An 8,753-nucleotide genomic window follows, 5' to 3' on the forward strand; every position below is an offset into this window, starting at 1 on the left:
ACTGTCCTATTGCATGTAGTCAGAACATCCAAGTATTGGTGGATTTAGTAAGGATAGCACTTCATGGTCCTAGAAAATTTATGGCTGGAGGGAAAATTCATAGAAGTCATCTCAGCCTTGTGGAAGCAAAGTTGTTAAATCAATAATCACCATAATTATTTGACATCTTCCTGGAAGCACTAGGCAAATGGACAGGAATAAATAAGAGATATAAATATTGGCAAAAGTGAAATAAAATTTTCATTTTTATGATATATTTTATTTACTGATGAGCTCATATGTTTGGATGTCAGAACCAACTGCAGGCATGACAGGGGAAAAGAAGCTTCTGAAGGTGGCTTGTAAAAGAAAATATAATACAAATATCAATAATTGTAGTCTAGAATGGCAACAACAAGTTAAAAAACTGTACAAAGAAAGTTGCATTCACAGAAGCAACAAAAACTTAAAATCACCAGGGACAGTTTTTAGAAATTCACATTACCTGTATAAAGAAAAACATTTGAATTTTATTAAAGGAAATAAGAGCATTCCAAATAAATGTAATATATGCTTCTTTATGGAAAATTCAGTACTATTAAGACACCAATATTTCCCAGATTGATATTTAATCATATTGCCATCCCATTTGAAAACCTATTGGATATTTTAAACATTTTTAGACCTGATAAAAACATTTGTATGATAACCATATGCAAAAGTATGAAAGAATAATAGAAAATCTTATAGAAAGAAAAGTAATGGGAGATTATTTCTCTACTAGACTAAAACATTTTATGAAGAAACAGCAATTAGACTGTGTTGTAATTATGCACAAAGGCACAGTTTAATGAAGTAGAATCAGTAGCTGAGAAATATACCCAGCATGTATGAAAATTTAGTATCATATGAAAAAAGTTCATTTATATTGGTTAGGATAGGATAGGCTCAAAGACATTTATTTCTTTGTAATGGAAAGGTTCAAAGAAGGATATTTTTTCATCAGCAAAGGGCTTTCTTCCATGCACTTTCAATCTGTTGCTGGCATCAGAATAGCCAGGTGCCTGCACCACCAGTGGAGTTGTTAGAAATGCAAATATATTTTAAACTTTTTTTTTAACGTTTATTTTTGAGAAAGAGATAGAGAGAGAGAGAGTGTGAGTGGGGGAGGGACAGAGAGAGAAGAAGACAGAGAATCCAAAGCAGACTCCAGGCTCTGAGCTGTCAGCACAGATCTCAATGTGGGCCTTGAACCCATGAACTGTGAGATCATGACCAGAGCTAAAGGCGAATGCCCAAATGACTGAGCCACCCAGGTGCCCCTAGAATATTGAGGGCAGATATTGGGCCTCATCTCAGACTTATTGAAACTGGGTAGTGGGAACCAGAATTCTTTTTAACTAATTCTTCAGGTGATTCTGATGCATGATCAAGTTTGAGGTCTAGCCCAGGGAGTTATTAACTCTGTTGGCTGTGAATGGCTGTGAATGGAGAAAGGCAACATTGGGGAGACAAGGCTGTTGCGGCAGGCTGAATAGTGTCCCCTCAAATTTATGTCCACGTGGAACTTTAGAATGTGACTTCATTCGGAAAAGGTCTTTGTGCATGTAATTTGTTAGGGATCTCAAGATGAAATTACTCTGGCTTTGGGATGAGCCTCAGTCCAATGACTGGTGTTCTTCTAAGAAGAGAGGAGCACAAGAAAGAAACAGTAAGAAGAATGTTGTGTGAGGAGTGAGGCAGAGATTGGATTCCACCACAAACCGAGCAGTACCAGGGATTGTGGAAGCCACCAGAAGTTAGGAAGAAGCAAAAAGAGATTCTTCCTGTAGCCTTGCCCATAAGTGCTGTGATTTCAAACTTCTAGCCTCGAGAACTGTGAAAGAATAGATTTCTCTTGTTTTATGCCACCAAATTTATGGTTATTTGTTATGGCAGCCCTAGTAAACTAATAAAGCTATTAAAAATTCTGGCCCACAAATGGTATACATCACTTCCCCTTACAAGCCTTTGGCTAAAACTCAATCACATAATTTTACCCAACTGCAGGGAGACTAGAAAACATAGCCTAGCTGTGTGTCTGGGATGAAGAGAGGAAAATCTCTCTTGGAGGATATTTGCTAGTCTGCCAAAAATGTTTCAAATTACTGGAAAATATACATTATTGAATAAATCATGTTGAAAGAATTAGTAAGCTATTTAAATTACCATAATAATAACAAACGCTTCAGTATTCAGTAAGTCTTAGAAGGACACATGACTGATTTATAAAAATATTTTTAAAAATGAGAAAACCTGGTATTTGTGAGAAATAAGCATGACAACAATCTTCACATTTTGTTGGTAGAAGTGCATACCCTTCTGGTGAGCAGTCTGGCAGTATATGTCAAAATGCTCACTAGCACATTCATTCTCTGAACAATCTCAGAAAATTTTTACCCTAAGAAGATAAAGAAATGTAGGTATCACATGACCAAAATTAGTATCAATTTAGGCTGTTGATTTGCTTGTTGAATCACAAATGTGAGTTATATACAAAGATTCAGAGTCCCCAGGCTTTGGGCTACATGGGGGAAGTCTGACTTGTCTTAGGTTGGCTGTAGACACTAACTCAGTCATATAGGCTGAATCCCTTCATCAGAAACTCTCAAAGTGCAAATCAAACAACATCAGATCTAATGGCATGCCTTGAGAACTTCTTGTGAAGTTTTAGTCAGTACACGCTGTTTAAATACTATGTGCCCAGGATAGCCAGGGAAGAATTTTATTTGTTATAGGCTTTTTTTTTCCCCCCAGAAATCAACTATAGCATGCATCTTGGTAGGAAAGGGATTTATGGATATATTAGAACAATTCCCTTTTAGATATCCAAAGAGTACAGGTAATCAATAATCATCCCAAAGGACCTTGGGCATAGGCTCTTGTTGAGTAAAGTTTAGAAGCTGACTCAAAAAGGGGCGCCTGGCTGGGTCAGTCAGTTAAGCGCCTGACTTCAGCTCAAGTCATGATCTCACAGTTCGTGGGTTCTAGCCCCACATTGGGCTCTGTGCTGACAACTCAAGCCTGGAGCCTGCTTCAGATTCTGTGTCTCCCTCTCTCTCTGACCCTCCCCTGCTAACTCTCTCTCTCTCTGAAATGAATAAGTCATTTAAAAATTAAAAAAAAAAAAAAGAAATTGACTCAAATGGCTGTCTTCTAATACATCAGATACTCTATCCATTCTGTGTTTGACGTGCCATCCTAATGGTATGGAAGTTAGCTTCAAGGTGGCTTTGTAATTGTCCAAATTGGAACTTCATTAACTGTTTGATATATTTAATATAAAAAATTCTGTTGAATTTGAAATCAATTTTCATTATCACAAGAACTTCTGATATTATATATATCCTGAAAGGAAAGGCAAAACTGTTAGATTTTTAAATTTCTAATGATTTTTCAGAGATTATGAAAGGGTATTAAATATTTTATCACCTTTCTGTTTGAGCAGTTTCTCCTTGATGGTAACTTTAAAGAAGTAGAAGATATCTTTATTAACAATTTTGATTAGGGTTTTTCTGTGAACATTTCAAATATAAAATCGTATGTAAAAATTTTATGTTAACAGAAGCTCAAGTTTTGTATTTAAATATTTTTATGAGTTTTATAAATTATATGTTTTCATATTTTCTAGTACTTAATGATTTTCTTCTTATAATAATTAGTTGATATAACTATAACTTATTTTTTCAAGCTCCATATGAAAGCACATTTTTTGTTTTTCCCCAGTATCTTTACAAATATTATCATTTTCCCTTTTTTTAATTTTTTTATGTTTATTTATTTTTGAGAGAGAGAGACAGAGCACAAGCAGGAGAGGGGAAGAGAGAGAGAGAGAGACAAAGAATCCCAAGAGGGCTCCAGGCTCTGAGCTGTCATCACAGAGTCCAATGTGGGGCCGAAACTCATGAGCTGTGAGATCATGACCTGAGAGGGAGTGACTGAGCCACCCAGGTGTCCCATTATCAGTTTTTCTGAGTGTTGTTGTGGTAGATAGACAGATACACCATGAGGTGGGTACCCAATGATCCTTACTTCTGGTATTCATAATACCTTCTTTTATAATTCCATCCCCTTGGATATAGGTAGGACCTATGAGTTGCTTCTAATCAATGGAATATGGCAAAGGATGCCACTTTCATAGTTATATTACATTATATGGCAAAAGTGATGGGATGCCATTCTTGTAGTTATGCAAGACTCTGTCTTGCTAGTGGAATTGCTCTAGAGATTTTCTTTTCTGACTTGTGAAGTAAGCGTTCATGTTGAGGAAGTAACTGCATGTAGCTTCTGGGAACTGTAAATAGTCTCTGAGAGATGCAGGTGCACTCTAGAAAATGCCTAGGAGCTGAGTGTGGCTTCTAGCTGATAGCCAGCAAGAATCCAGGTCTTCAGTCTGCAGACACAAGGAAGTTAAATCCACCAGCAACACTGGAAGCAGATACTTCTACAGTTGAACCTCCAGATAAGAATGCAATATGTGAGGGGCACCTGGATGGCTCAGTTGGTTAAACATCTAACTCTTGCTATTGAATCAGGTCATGATTTCAGTCTTGAGATGAAGCCCTATGTTGGGTTCTGTGCTGGGTGTGGAGCCTGCTTAAGATTCTTTTTCTCCCTCTCCCACTACCCCTTTCCCCCCTCTCGCTCTCTCAGAAAAAAAAAAACAAAAAAAACAAACAAAAACCAAAACAAAACAAAACAAAATAGAACCATGCAATGTGTGAGAACCCAAGCAGAGTACCCAGATAAGCTAACTGTGAAATAAGTGTATGTTGTTTTAAATGCTATGTTTGTGCTAAATTAAAAACAATGTTTATTTTTTTTTGAGGGAGAGAAAGAGGGACAGAGTGTGAGTGGGAGGGGGGCAGAGAGAGAAGGAGACACAGAATCTGAAGCAGGTTCCAGGCCCTGAGCTGGTACCACAGAGCCTGATGTGGGGCTTGGACTTATGAACTGTGACATCATGACCTGAGCTGAAGGTGGATGCTTAACCAACTGAGCCACCCAGGCACTCGTGTGGTAAATTTTTATATAACAGTAGAGAACAAATACAGTCATGATGTAAATATGGTTGGGAAGGTTTGCACTAGATGAATGTTCGTTTCATACAAACTAACCATGTTCATCAATATCACTGAAATCTATTGAGTAGAATTACATTCACTAGTGTTCTGTCCTTACTTCCTTATCATGTAAAAGCTTCAGCAGCTTACAAAGCAGTGTCTATCGGTGGTTTTTGTTAACATCCCTTAGAATTTTGTCTCCATAGCATGTGCATCAATCCTGGCTTTTCTTCACTGATCCCTGTTGCCCAGAATGCTAACAGTCTTTCTGCTCCCCAATAATCCTTTAGTCCAAATACTTCTTTGTCTTCTCTGCTGATCTTTATTTATCTGAACAATCCAGTCCTATAACCACTGGTCTTTGCTGTTCTAACATGAATATCACTGATGATTATGGCACATTTTGATGAGTATTTTCTAACTTGAGGTATAAAAAACAAGCCATCTCTTGTTAACTATGTAGCAGGGTGACTCTGTTGTTATATTCATTTAAGGGAAACCCACAAGCTAACTTCCTTAGCTATTTAGTTTCAAGTAATAATGCATACTTTAGCTCATGTTTATATACTTTATGTTCTTTGTACATAGGCTACAGCTGGAATGGTTGGGATAGAATCAGATTCTAGCTATCTTGGTAGATTCAGTCTACCAAACATGTAGACTAGGGCTATCGGGAATCCAGAAAACCATTCCAGGGTCCACATGGTTACAACTATTTATATGATAATACTAAGGACTTACTTACATTTAATTCTCTGATGAATTCACAGTATTTTTGTACTTTAAAATTCCTCAGTTTAATTTCTTTTTTTTTTCTTTTTTTTATTTATTTCTAGGATAGAGACAGCGTGAGCAAGGGAGGGTCAGAGAGAGAGGGAGACACAGACTCTGAAACAGGCTCCAGGCTCTGAGCTGGCAGTCAGCACAGAGCCCGATGCGGGGCTCGAACCCACGAACCGCGAGATCATGACCTAAGCGAAAGTCGTACGCTTAACCGACTAAGCCACCCAGGCACCCCTCCTCAGTTTAATTTCTAATATGTGAAATACGGAGAACCATAACCAGTGCTATGGTTGTGAGCTGGATCTCAAAAAATGCCCCAAATATTAACATTTTAATTCAATTTCCATGTGTGAACATTACCATCATAGCTGATTTGGTAATAGCATAACTGAATAAACATTTTAGAAGAGAGGCACATAGTGATTGGCTATTTGGGGTCAGTGTTGGCCAGGTCCAGCATTGCACTGACCATGAACCTCATCAGCAGAGGATCTCTGGGCCCTTCAATAAATATGAGGAGTATAAAGTAGCCTGAGATGACAGTTTGAGCAGCGCTGATGTGGATATTCTGTTGGAAGCAACAGAGCAGATTCCTTCATTCCTAATACTCTCAGAGGACTTTCTACTTTTTTGAACTTCCCTACAGACTTCCAAATGTACTTATATCTGTTTTTTCCCTTTTTCCCCCTTTATTTAAATTCAATTTAGTTAACATATAGTGTAATAATGGTTTCAGGAATAGAATTTGGTGATTCATCACTTACATATAACACCCAGCAGTCATCCCAACAAGTGCCCTCCTTAATGCCCATCACCCATATAACCTACCCAACACCCCTCCAGCAACCCTGAATATGTTATGGTTTGCCTCCTTCTCTGTTTTTATCTTAACATCCCAATTTGGTTGGAACTATTTTTCCATTAAGTATCCACAGTGAAAATCAGTGAATGGGAAATGTCAGAGGAGGGGATATTACCAAATTTCACTTCTAAGATATACTAAGATCTTACTTTCAGGTAAGACACATCGTGTAGGGGCACCTGGGTGTCTCAGTTGATTAAGCATCCAACTTCAGCTCAGGTCATGATCTCACAGGTTTGTGAGTTGGAGCCCCCTATCAGGGCTCTGTGCTGACAGCTCAGAGCCTGGAGACTGTTTTGCATTCTGTGTCTCCTTCTCTCTCTGCCCCTCCCCCACTTGTGCTCTGTCTCTCTCTCTCAAAAATAAATAAACATTTAAAAAAATAAAAAGAAACATCCCTGTGAAATATTCTTGAATATGAAATTTTAAAAAACTTATAATAAAAAATGTGCAAAGCTATGCAATAATTCCTTCTCATATAATAGAAAAACATATTTTAAATACTTTTTATTGAATGATTAATATGGGATAGGTGCTCTATTCTTTTTTAAGTATGTATTTTTAATGTTTATTTTTGAGAGATAAAGAGAGACAGAGTGTGAATGATGGAGGGGCAGAGAGAGAGAGAGAGAGAGAGAGAGAGAGGGAGACACAGAATCAGAAGCAGGCTGCAGGCTCCAGGCTCCAGGTACCCTGGCACTATACTCAGAAGATACAGCAGATGAAAAAAATACAAAGTCTATGATCTCTTTCAACTTACATTGTACTGAGGGAAACAGAAAGTGGATAAACACACACACTTACAGATAAAATAAGGAATATATCCAGTGGTGATAAATGCCATACATGAAAACGCTGGATAAGGGGCTAGAGAATGAGGATGAATAAAGGAGGATGCAGGTAGAATGACGGGTGAGCTGAGACCTGAAAGAAGTGATGGTGCAAACCATGTGGTTAGTTAATTGAAGAGCAAACACAAAAGCCCTGAGATGGGAGCATGCTTAGTGGATTTAAGCTTGGTATACTTAAATAAAGGAGATCGTGTAAATCTAAGGAAGGGGTGGTTATGTTTAAATACTGAGGACATTTATATGTGAATACAAGGACATTGGCCTTCAGAGAAACAGGGAAATGGCACCAGGGCAGTATAGTCTGAGGTGTGCATAGCACAAGTAAGCACTGATTGCCATAGCATTGCCAGGGCAAGGCATGATAATGCGTTTCCACACCCAAGCCTCTTCCAGGTGGTCCCATTGCATTGATTCTATTCCAGGTTCCACTGGGATCATATAACTGTTGAAACTAGGATGCTAAAAGGCTGGGTGAATTATTCCTGCTTATAATACCCCTAGAGCAATGCAAGTGAACTGGACATTGATTCTTATTCTGGTATGAATGGAATATTATCGGGTATGAAATCCACATGTATGCTTCCATATATGACCTTTCCAGTGCTGTTGCCTTGACTGAGGTGCTCTTTCCCCTTCATCTAATTATTTTGTTCTTGCCCTCCTGGTCTTATTGAAGAAACTGCTTCCCCCATGGCACCTTCTTTCCTGCTCCATGAAAGAATTATCTACATTTTCTCTTCACCCTCATAACACTTTGTACATATGCTATTGTTTAAATAGTAACCAGGAAATATATTTCTATGTTTACATTCTTTATCTCCCGCCAATTTGTAAAATATTTGAGGTAAGTGCAAGAAAAGAGATTTTATTTTTTTTAATATATATATTTTTAATTTATTTCTAGGAGAGAGAGAGAGAGACTGCGTGAGCAGGGGAGGGTCAAAGAGAGAGGGAGTCACAGACCGAAACAGGCTCCAGGCTCTGAGCTGGCAGTCAGCACAGAGCCCGACGCGGGGCTCGAACCCACGAACCGCGAGATCATGACCTAAGCGAAAGTCGGACGCTTAACCGACTAAGCCACCCAGGCGCCCCGAGAAAAGAGATTTTAAAGATATGCCTAAAGAGTGCATGCTGAAAGAGGTGGCTGGGTGGCTCAGTTGGGTAAGCGTCCAACTT

Source organism: Crocuta crocuta, unplaced genomic scaffold, assembly GCF_008692635.1.
Source record: "Crocuta crocuta isolate KB4526 unplaced genomic scaffold, BGI_CrCroc_1.0 scaffold268, whole genome shotgun sequence".
Lineage (NCBI taxonomy): Eukaryota > Metazoa > Chordata > Mammalia > Carnivora > Hyaenidae > Crocuta > Crocuta crocuta.